The sequence below is a fragment of the Tiliqua scincoides genome, chromosome 3, assembly GCF_035046505.1.
Source record: "Tiliqua scincoides isolate rTilSci1 chromosome 3, rTilSci1.hap2, whole genome shotgun sequence".
Taxonomy (NCBI): domain Eukaryota; kingdom Metazoa; phylum Chordata; class Lepidosauria; order Squamata; family Scincidae; genus Tiliqua; species Tiliqua scincoides.
In genome coordinates, this window is record NC_089823.1 from 11,412,465 (window position 1) to 11,424,854 (window position 12,390).

Here is a 12,390-nt window from a genome sequence, read left to right on the forward strand (position 1 = left end):
ACCAAAGTAAGTCACAGAAATAAGAAACTTGAGTGTGTGCGTTCACATACGTGTGCATTGACCATGACATCAGGTGCAAAGCAAAAAAACCCTGACTATTATTGCTCTTTGACAGGGCGGGAACAGAAGTGCAGCAAAGACAACATGGTCTTAATGCTGATCATTTTGTATGCATAGAAATGATTCCGAACAACCAATGCTCTTAAGTCTCTGTATAGCCTGGGGTAAAAATCATGCTCAAACTCGCAGCATATACACTGTAATGTTATTTAAAGAATTACATGTGGCAGGGCATAGAGCAGTGGTGTCCAAAGTTTTTGGCAGGAGGGCCACATCGTCTCTCTGACATTGTGTCGGGGGCCGGGGAAAAAAAGAATTAATTTACATTTAAAATTTGAATAAATTTACATAAGTTTTCATAAATGAATATATATTAAATGAATATATTAAAGATGAACTTATAAAAATGAATGAATGAAGGTCCTGCAATAGCCCAAGGCCCATAAAAGGCCTTGCACAAAGCAAGGCCAGCCTTTCCTTTGCTGCCGCTACTGCATCACAGACGTGAAACAACAAGCAGTGGAGGAAGCCCTCATCCCACAGCTCATGCAAGAGGTCAAACAGTCACCCTCACGCAAACAGCAGTTGTGTTGGGCCAGTGTGGGTTCCAACAAATATCTGGAGGACCAGAGGCTTATTGGAGACTGGGGGCTCCCTGAGGGCCACATTGAGAGGCCTTGAGGGCCGCAAGTGGCCGCAGGGCCGGGGTTTGGTCATCCCTGGCATAGAGCATCAGAGGGCAATTGGCTTTATTATGATGGAGTAATACAAGCAGTATTCAGTTGCAGATTATTGAAATCAGTGTTTTATCCATTTTCTTTTTCTGCTCATCCAGCTCATCTCAACTTCCTATCTTGCAGGTTTGCTTATGATCAAGATGACTTTGTTCATAGCCCCATCATGACACCAGAGAGGTCAGGCATGTCAGGAATTAACCCTGTCCCCACTTGACAGCATCAGTTTTTTTTCTGACCTGGTGGAATCCTTTCTACTGGTTTGCTCCTATTATCCCTTTTACGGAAGGATGCTCCTCGCATGTTCCCTGCAGAGATCTAGGGGGTTCTAGAAACTTTGCCAGAATATTCCTCTTTTTTTCCTCTTTTTCCTCTTTTTTTCCTCTTGTTGTTCATTCCTCCCTCTTTTTTCCATTTCTGAACTAGCAACAGAGGCTAGGAGGTGGGAAGGATAAAAACATCCTTCAAGAGAGTGGATTTGGCCCAGGGTAAACTGAACAGCAGTTCAGATTCCATCCTGACAAGGAGGGACTAGTTGGGTCAGAGGGACTGCCTCTTCACGTCCCAATGTCAGCCTGACCTTCACTGTGCTGCAAGACCCACTTACGTGATAGCCAGAGAGGATTTGCCAGTTTATCAGTCCAAGTCGACCTGATGATCCGGTGAGCTAACAGAAGTCTAGCTGGTTAGACCTGGCCTAGGTGGCTTCTTTAGGTCTGCGTCCTCAGTTTGACCTCACTGCAGGAATTCATTGCAAGAATAGACATACTGATCCCCACGTCCCATCTTGCCTTTCCTCAGTTTTCTCTCCTTGGACAGCTGTCTAGTGCGGAATTGGGGGCTAGGGGACCTGTAACAACCAATACGCTTTCACCTGTCCCTTCCTCAGTTTGTCCAGAATCCTCCAGGGAGAATTTGGAGGTTTTAGGAACTTGAATTTGGAATTAGGAGGCAGGGCAGGATTAAACAAAATCACAAAGTTTCTCCAGTGGATTTTGCTAATTCTTACAATTCTCCAACCGGTTTGTATATCTGGTTGTGAAAAGGCATAAACATGACAAGTGCATGCCTAGCTGTAATAAGAAATGAAAATTTTGGTTATTGTATGAATGAATGTATCATTGAAAACATCACCCATCGTGAATTATGATGGCAGATCTTTTTAGACAAACTTCCTGCCACACATCAAACATTGATTCTGGGTCCAGTTCCTCCTGACAACGCTTAACTACCCAAGCGTAATTTCTAAATGTAATCAGTTCAGTACACTCAGTTAATCATCTTTGGACAGGGAAAGGTCACTTTATGGATCTTTCATTTCCCTTGGATAAGCTTCAGAAATGTACCAGCAGGGCTTAGCTTCCTGTCATTTGGGAAAATAGGGAATAATGCAATTAAGCTCCATTGTACTCATGGATATTTTCAATATCTTGTTATATGATTGGTATAAAATGTCACACTCTCAGAAATAGAAATAATAATAATAATAATTTCAAAACCGCTCATTAGTGCCATGGAGAGAAGCACACACAAATAATAAGAAAATGGTTTATTTATGTGATTGAAAAGATGCCTTGGATCACATCAGTATGTATGAATCTTTGCGACTCTTTGCACTGTCCTTACTCTTGACATGGTTCTACTTCCTGTATCTTCTTCAGTCATTGTAAAAGCATTTATTATCACAGCCATCTCTTTTGCCTTTATGAACTGTTCATGCCCCTAGCATAAAGGCAGAGTAAACAGGCTGCCTCTTCACAGTAAACCGGCACCATCTCTCTCAGGGAAGGAAGGAAGCCAGAGAGAGGAAAATCAATCTTGCTCACTGCTAAATGACTCATATATCAAGGGGACTGAATTTCACAGTGGGAGAAAAGGAGATTCTTGAGCACAGACATATTCAGAAACTGTCCAATCTGTCCATTAAAAAAGGCCAGGCAAAACCAGATTCTGCATTGGCCTGCTTTAGACTTAGCACAAAACCATGCTTTCACAATACATTTGTAAGTCATGGAGCCCCCCCTTATGTTTGTAAGAAAGAAGGCCCCCCCTTCTTTCCTTCTTTGTGTGCTAGAGGAGATGTGTTATTTGCACCCCAATTTTCAGCACAAAAAGCGTTTTCCAAATCATCAAAATACATATAAACGATACAATCAAGAAAAAACACAAACTTTTAAAGCTTCCATTGGCTGTTTCAAACAAACAACAGTTTCCATTTCATCTGAGTATGGGAAAATATGGTTTGTACAAAACACAGAGAACAAACCAGGATATCAGACCTGATTTGATAGGTATTCTGGCATGTTAGCTAACAGTGTTTTATACAAATCAGTTTCCAGTGTTCAGGCAAAATGGGAAACTGCAGCTTCTTCCAAACAGCAAACAGAAGCTTTAAATGTTTGTGGTTTTTTAAATTGTATTATTTTGAATGTATTTTAAGGTATGCCGTAAGTCTTGCATCACATCTATTTTAAACTCACTTACTTACTATTTTAAACTTACCTCTATGCAAAGAGGTAAATTTTGGCTTTATCTTGTGCCTGAAACTAACCAATGGATACGTACCTCTGTGTTATTGCATAATGCTGTAACCTGAATGTATAAAACTGTCCCAATCCTGTGAATTACAGCTTTTATCATGTGCCAGAATAGAGCCAGCCAGAATCGCACAGCTCCCCTATGTGCACTGTCAATACCACAATGGCTGGGTGCCTTGGAGAATGCTCAAAGCAATATGGATCTTCTGCAAATGAGCAGCATATTGCAGTGGGCGTGCCAGAGTCAGAGAATGCATGATCTAGTGTGGAGAGGCAGGCAGGGAGACCTTGAGACTAAAGAGCAATCTGGTATAACATCAACTAAGCCAGAAACACAAAAGTTTCAAGCACTAAATTCATAATTACTTGATTTAGAACAGTGGTTCTCAAACTGGTGGGTTGTGACCCACCAGTTGGAGAAACATTTCCCCCTTCCCTTCAAAGGGTGGGGCAGGGGGAAGGCACAAGGATTGCGCTGCTGCGGGGGAAGAGGGGTCTGTTTCCAACTTAACTTCCCTGCTGCTGCGCTCTGGGGGGCAGGTGCAGGGAGCCCTGCAGAGTCCTCTGCAGAGCTCCCCATGGCTTATAGGCAATCAGAAAAGATCACAACCCACTTCTGGGTTGCAATCGTGAAGCCGGAAGTGGGTTGTGATCTCTCTCTCTTTTTTTTTTTACTGTCTACAAGCCAGGGGGATTTCCCTGCAACACCCGCACCCCAGCAGTAGGTAAGTTAAGTTAAAAATAGCGTCCTCTTCCCCTGCAGCGGTATGATCCTGGGGACTGTGTTGCTGCTTTCCACCCCACCCCTACCAAGACTTATCCTGGTTTTTGAACTTCCAGAGAGTTTGAGAGCGAGTGGTCTAGAATATAAAAGTATCCACTTGTCATGTCCATGCCTATTAGGAAAGGAACTCAGTTAATCCCTCCCCCCCCCCAAATTCTCCTTTGCCACAGATTACAATTCAATCTAATGTGCCTCCCTCCATACCGGGCACCTTCGGTTCTGCAGTCGTAGCGTCCCAAGCAGCAGAGGCCCTGGGAAAGGTAATTTTCCCATGGTGCCTCAGTCTTTAATAGGGGCATCAGGTCTCCTGGCAATTGTATGTCTCACAGCTACTTGTACAGCAAGACTTCCCTGGCACTGCTGCTGCTGCCACCAGGCCTGGGCAAATGAATGAGAAGGGAAGGGGCTGGGAAGGGCTGAGCCAAAATGCCACATTACTTTTGACCCATAAGTAGTCATGGTTGGCAACCTTCGGTCTCGAAAGACTATGGTATAAGCCTACAGCACCCAGTATTCCCAGGCGGTCTCCCATCCAAGTACTAACCAGGCCTGGCCCTGCTTAGCTTCCAAGATCAGACGAGATCGGGCACATGCAGGGTAGTTAGCATACTTTTAATTTGCATATTTCTTCCCAATACGTACGACGTTTTCTGCTACTGGAACGCTCTGAGGTTGGTTATGATAATTTACATATAGCTGAAGGGACCGGTATGGAATCAGCAACGCTGCTTCTTGTTACGCTTGGTGGATTTTAGTTGGGAATTTACATTTGAGACCAAAGAAATTTGCATTTGATACCACTTTTTCAAGTGGGTGCTCCTTTTTTTAGCAGGGGGAGAGTAACTGGCCCACCTCACCCCAGCACTGTCTGTTCTAGTGGCTGTCTGCTGGTATACTTTTGCATCTTTTTAGATTGTGAGCCCATTTGGGACAGGGAGCCATTTAGTTATTTGATTTTTCTCTGTAAACCGCTTTGTGAACGTTCAGTTGAAAAGCGGTATATAAATACTGTTAATTAATTAATACCACAGATGTTGACTCACGCAGCTCAGTGGTTTCAGAAACTACATAAGAACATAAGGACAGCCCCACTGGATCAGGCCATAGGCCCATCTAGTCCAGCTTCCTGTATCTCACAGCGGCCCACCAAATGCCCCAGGGAGCACACCAGATAACAAGAGACCTCATCCTGGTGCCCTCCCTTGTATCTGGCATTCTGACATAACACATTTCTAAAATCAGGAGGTTGCGCATACACATCATGGCTTATAACCCGTGATGGACTTTTCCTCCAGAAACTTGTCCAATCCCCTTTTAAAGGCGTCTAGGCTAGACGCCAGCACCACATCCTATGGCAAGGAGTTCCACAGACCGACCACACGCTGAGTAAAGAAATATTTTCTTTTGTCTGTCCTAACCCGCCCAACACTCAATTTTAGTGGATGTCCCCAGGTTCTGGTATTATGTGAGAGTGTAAAGAGCATCTCCCTATCCACTCTGTCCATCCCCTGCATAATTTTGTATGGTTTGAAGCATTGCGCCTTTGTGTCCGTGCGTGCAAGGCAACCACACAGAAAATGGAGAGCAGGCATTTGCGACACAAGGGGGTTATTTGCCTTAACGCAGTCCAAGACTTGCCTGGGCTTCTAGCCATCAGCGGACACATTCAGATACTCGCAGATGGCCTCTTGGCAGCAGGCAGCCATTCCCATTTGTCAGCCTGATAATGTGGTCCCAGACTTCTGGCTTGTTTGATTCATTGAGATTATTATTATTACTACGGGTGCCAAGTGGGCAAGAGATCAGGTGAGCAGCTTGGCTCACATCAAGAGGGTTCGGTGGTTTTTGTCCCTGTTCCCTTCTTTCAAGAAAACTCCCCCCCCCCCGCACGGAGGCTGGTGTGAAGAGCAATTCGCATGTCTGTTAGCAGGTACCTATTGAGGTGTCAGGACTGAAGGCCTGTTCATATTATTATATATCACTATATATAATAGGGGGAAGGCACCAGGATTGCACCACTGCAGGGGAAGAGGGGGTTCTTTTCAACTTAACTTCTCTGCTGTTGCACTCCAGGGGGTGCAAGGAGCCCCACAGAATCCTCTGCAGTGCTCCCCATGACTTATAGACAGTAAATAAAGATCGTAACCCACTTCTGGGTTGCAATAGTGAAACCGGAAGTGGGTTGCGATCTTTTTTTTACTGTCTACAAGCCATAGGAAACCCTACAGTGGGCTCCGCAGGGTTCCCTGCAACCCCCACACCCTGCCAGCAGGTAAGTTAAGTTAATTATTAACAGTATTTATTAACAATTAATATTTATTATTATTGTATAAAAGTCCATACATAAAAACAGATAAAAGTACAAGTTTGTGTCACTTAACAATAGGGATACGTTCTCTGATCCCCATTGTTATGCGATTAGGTTGTTAAGTGAACACTCAGCCCAATCTAGTGCCTTTGTTGTGCTTTGACCACCATCGTATATGAGGCAGGTCATTAAGCAGAATGTTGTTAAGCAGCACACACCTTATCTGTTTTTATTCTGTAAGCAGCCTTAAGTGACATTGGGTGTGGGAGAAAAGTCAATTCTTCAGATAAATAAAATAAATTTGCACTCTGCCTTTTCCCCGCAACACTGGGCAATCAAGGCAGTTTACAATATTAATTTTTTGTATGTTGTTATAATAGAAAAATGGCAAGCATAAATACATTTTAACATCAGAGACAAGTGGAAAACACAAAAAATCAACAGTAAGAACAGAAGCAAGCACATACTTTAAAGCTCTAAATCAGCCATTTCCAACCACTGTGCCGTGGTACACTGGTGTGCTGCAAATGGTCCCCAGGTGTGCCACGGGAATTTGGGAGAGGGTCATTTATCAATAGGACCATTGGGGGATGTGAGTCCCCATTGACAGCACAGTGTGCCTTGTCAAAAGGCTGATGTTATGCCTTGACCATTTTAATGCCTTGCCAGTGTGCTGTGAGATGAAAAAGGTTGAAAAATCACTGCTCTAAATGATGCAAAAACAAACATACTTACTAACAGAACTTAAGGAGGGAAAGCAAAATGAAAAAGAAAGGACTTCAGCCCCCTGCAGAAGGTTGAGGGCAAAGATTTGAATTCAAGTGGGAGGAATTCCAGAATTGTGGGTTTACAGAGAAGGCCCTATATCTTGTAACCACCAACTGGAATTTATCCAAGAGTGGCAAATGCAGCAGGGTCCTCCCAGATGACCATAGAACATGGCATAGCTAAGTCATCTGGCATCTGGGGCACAGTTTTTTTTAACAACCGCCTCAAGACATTTCCAAGTTTTTCTAAAACCAGAAGTGCCTTTCTAAGACCTCTGGCAGGGCTTTTAAGACCTTCCAAGACTTGGGAAGGCTGCACACAGTGTCCTCGGGTCCCAGAAGGCCTCAAAAAGCCTCCCCCTGACACTCCCCAGGCATGACACCCAGGGAAATTGACCACCCTGACTCCCTTTGGCTATGCCACTGCCATAGGGTATGTGCCGGCTGATATGGAAGAAAGTAGTTCTTCGGCCCTTAGCCATAAAGCATTTTAAATTGCAAAACCAGCACCTTGAATTGAGCCAGGAAATGAAATGGTTCCACCCAAACCTGGGCAAATGCAGGATGAGAAGCCAGGTCTGAGACAACGGTTATAGAAAACCATTAGGTCCGTTATTGCCTCCCTAGATGACTTGATGCAGTTGATCTGAGCAGCTGCAATACACTTTCCAGACATCATCGGGGGTGGCGCTGCAAAGCAGCAGATAAAAGCTTAGCGGTTTCTTCCATCTGTACGTGTCCTACTGATGTGGAAAATGAGATGCATGGACACTGCTGACAGATCCCAGAAGGTCAGAAGACTAATGTAAAGCAAATGTAAATCTGATGGAGGGCGCTGCTCTGACTACTCTTGACAGTTTATTTCATGGCTGAATTGCACTTATAATTGGGAAGCCCCCTTGATGCTTAACCTCCTAGGATGCTGTTTAGACCTATTGCCTCTTTGTCCAGTCTCCTGTGGGCAGGATGCAACCTTTTGACTTTCAAGGATTTCTCTATCTCTCTCTTTCTCTCTCTCACACACACACACTTTATTTTTTTGCTGTGTAAACCACACCGTGACCCTTTTTTTTTTTTTTGCTGAACAGTTGTGTTTAAATATCTTCATTAATGAAATAACAGCTGAATGTTATCAGCACATCCTTCATGGAACAAAGCCAAATATCCTCCAGTTTCCATTTCTGTGTTAACATTAATGGTAAAGCACAATATCCTCTCCCTATTTAGCCACCTCATGGTGATTATAATCCATTTTGGAGGTTTGCAAATGGTGGTGGTGGGAACCTCACTGGTGGATGGAGAGGCACTCTTCCCAGGGCTCTGGGCATCATCCCCCCCCCCCCGATGTACGTGTCAGAGTAATTCCACATAATCAAAAAACATCATTTTCAAATGCTTCTGGGAGCAAAAATAAAATAATTGTGGCTGCCACCATGAAACAGAAAGGGCAAAAATTATATATAATGTGGGGGCAATCTCAGTCTCCCTTTTGACCGTCCCCCCATCTTACTAGCCATCTTACTTTTTTTTCACCAGAAAACTTTCAGCTCAGGTGTAATTAGCATTGGAGGTAGTAATTTCCCCTCCCCCCAAAAATAAAGACTAATGCTATATTGTATGGTACAAGCCTCCTTGAGCCCCCAGACCAAATATATGTGGCTTTTCAGTTCTGTTTAATACTGCTTTCCCTAAGTAATGGGCTGTTTCATTCTTCCAGGATTAGCTATGAATCTGATTCTACCCTATTAGGAAACACAAAGTGAATAGAACTATTAAGCAAACATTTTCCTAAAGAGTGCTGAAAAAAATCACCAGAAAACAAAAATATGTTTGGAGAACAGCCAAAAATATATGTTTAAAAAAAGAGAGTAGGTTTGATTCAGCAAAAACCTTTGATCTTTTACCCTCTTTACCACTCTCCATTGAAACTCCTCCAATATCCATCTTCAGTGCCCAGAACGAGCCACAGTTCCTATAAGAAAAGTTAAGCCTTGATCTGTCTTGGCTGAGAGTCTTGTAGTTGGCAAGCAGATGTGGGCTCAACGTAAATCTTTTAGCTTTGGCTCCACTTATGAATTTTACATTTCAAGGTCAGTAAGGCATTAGAAATACACCATCTTGCTACACTCAACCGTAAAAAAAAATCCACTGAAATAAATCCACATCTCACTTTGCAAGCCACAGAATTATCCATAATACTGGAAAAGCCCATAAAACACAACCAACCCGATTAAGAGATAGAGGACATTCATTCTTAGTACAAGTTAATCTCTGATCATGTATTTTTCCATATCTACTAGCTGCATCTAGTACTTAAATTTTTTTTTGTTTTTATTAGTACAAACATGTGCTTCAACAGATTTCCCAAATGTTTTCTTAAAGAGATCCACAGATTCTCAAATCCCACTCTCCTTTATTGCAAATTAAAAAAATAGAAAATTTAAAAAATGGAAGAGGAAGTCAAATATTTCAAAAATAATATTAGATAACTATTATCTTACCTGCTACTTATATAGTGCTACTAAGGGCACAATCCAAACCTGTGCTGGAGCAGGCAAGCCAGGAGGATTGCTCTGCATCCAACACAGGTTCGCTGGCTGCAGCAGCTCAGCCAGGGGCAAGGGGAAGGTCTTCCCCTTAACCCTGGGTAAAGGCTGCATGCCCCAATGTGTCTTTGGACCTGCGCCACCTCTGGAGGTGGCGCAAGTCCGAGGAGAGCGAAGCGGCTGGAAGCCGCTCCGTTCTCTCCGGGGATGGGGGTTGAGATCCAGCATAACTGCTGGGTCCCAGCCCTGTCCCAGGCTCTCCACGCTCCTGCCCCCGGGGTCGCCCATCACCCACCCTCTCCCTGCCCAGAAACACCCCCTTCCACCCCCTCCCCACCTCCCCAAGCCTCCCTCTGCTGCTTGTGCTGGCGCAAGAACCACCATGGAGGCTTCTGCCTGCCTCCACGCATCGGCGCATCTGAATGCGCCAATGTGGCTCCTGTCCACAGAGGCACAAATGCGACACTCCAGGGCCTCCTATGATGGCATAACTGCCGGTTAGGTTTGCGCCCTAAGTGTATGCAGAGATCTTCAGAGTACAGATGGCCCTTGGAACCCACAGGGTTTCCATTCCTGGAACCCCCGCAGATGCCAAAGTCTGCGGATAACCAAATCCGTAGATCTGGCTCTCAACCGACCTCCAGACATGATAGGAAGCATTGTCCGGTTGCATGTGGAGGTTCTCGGAGGACCACTCAGATGTGACAGAAAAGCACTACCAGTTTTCCTGAAAAACTCTAGGGGGCGTTCTGAGACCGAGAGAGGTCATGTCTAGCCTCCTGGTCCTCAGAAAGTCTCCTGGATGTGACCAGAAGGTGCTTCCAAATGCATCTGGGAGGTCAGGTGGGGCCCTCCACCGCAGGTTCAGAACCCAGGGCACTGAATCTGCAGCTTCTGACCCTGCGGATAAAAAAGTCCCACCGGGAGTATAAACAAAAGCCGAGACTCTTGCAAGAGGAGGCTACAGTCTGAACATCAAATAAAAGAAAATATGTCTAACACATGGTTAGGATTGTGTCCTGAGTTCCTTAACTAACCTTCTCTGAACTGAGTAAGTTATATATACTGAGGTACAAAAGAACTATTCCCATTTTTGTTTTTTTTCAGCAAGACACTGACAGGCAATACTTACCCCCATTTCTCCACTTTAGCTAGTATGTCAGACGAGAACTATGGGATGCTGGGCGGGTTAGGACAGACAAAAGAAAATATTTCTTTACTCAGCGTGTGGTCGGTCTGTGGAACTCCTTGACACAGGATATGGTGCTGGCGTCTAGACTAGACGCCTTTAAAAGGGGATTGGACAAGTTTCTAGAGGAAAATCCATTAGGGGGTACAAGCCATGATGTGCATGCGCAACCTCCTGATTTTAGAAATGGGTTATGTCAGAATGCCAGATGCAAGGGAGGGCACCAGGATGAGGTCTCTTGTTGTCTGGTGTGCTCCCTGGGGCGTTTGGTGGGCCGCTGTGAGATACAGGAAGCTGGACTAGATGGGCCTATGGCCTGATCCAGTGGGGCTGTTCTTATGTTCTTAAACTACAATTCCCAGGAGGCCTTGCAGGTCTTGTTGTCTGGTGTACTCCCTGGGGCATTTGGTGGGCCGCTGTGAGATACAGGAAGCTGGACTAGATGGGCCTATGGCCTGATCCAGTGGGGCTGTTCTTATGTTCTTATGCTCAAGCAGAAACAAAGCATGTTGAGGACCTGTTCATTTCAATGGAAGATGGTACCTGGGAGACAGGTAAAGAGCGTCTGCCTTAGGAGGTCTCTGGACTTATCCACTCCCTTCTGGAGTATTCCTGCAAGTGAACTATGATCTAGGAAAGCTTTATAACCGGTAAACTTCTAATTAAAATCCTCGTCTCCTCCTTCAAACAGAATAGTTGGGAGATTTCAAAATCCTTCCCTTTGACTTTGACATGAATGTTTGTTGTGGCTAATCAGCCCCAATTACAACTGGAAGCATTTTTAATTACTTTCTCTTGCTCCTGAAGTCAGATTTGGGGGGAAAAAATGACTAACCTGAGGGAGGGATTCTAAGGTCCAGAAAGTTGCGGCACAGGAGCTAGGTGAGGACAATAAAAATAAATACGTAAGTGCGTACAGAGGTCTACTCTGAGCAGGAGCAGAGTCCTACTTGTGAGTAAGAACCCAAGGTACAGGCACTTGGAAAAATAAATAAAACAGAGGAGGATAAAGTGGAAAGCAAGTTTTTCTACTTGGTTTAAATTAACCCTATACTTAACCCAAGTTAAACTTAATCTAAGTTAGAACATAATCTAAAAGTTCAGTAAATTAGGACACAGGATCTAGGTGAGAGCAATAAATAAATAAATTAAATAAAGGTCTCTTGTTGGCATCCTTCAGTCTCGGAAGACTATGGTGTCACGCTCTGAATTGTGGTTCTGGAACAGAGTGTCCTCTCCAGTGCGCAAAGCCTGGGTAAAGTAGATATGGAGGATAGACTGTTACCCATGCAGCAAATCCCCCCTCTCCACGTCGCTGAAATGGTCCAACGGAAAGGCAGAAGCCAATACAGTTGGTTCGAGCGGCGTCGCAGGAGTTGCCAGAACATGACTGTGTTCAGCCATGAACTGCCTCAGGGACTCCGGCTCTGGATTTTGCCTCGAGGTTGACTCCTGAAGCCTTTTC

The 12,390-nt window shown here is 44.5% G+C and overlaps 1 protein-coding gene and 1 pseudogene across 6 annotated transcripts in view; both read right to left on the minus strand.

The window, feature by feature from the left end:
- GRM5 (glutamate metabotropic receptor 5) overlaps positions 1 to 12,390 on the minus strand; it is a 236,217-nt gene that overhangs the window by 123,622 nt on the left and 100,205 nt on the right. The gene's annotated exons all lie outside the window — the stretch shown is intronic.
- Positions 4,611 to 4,727, minus strand: LOC136646261 (5S ribosomal RNA; annotated as a pseudogene).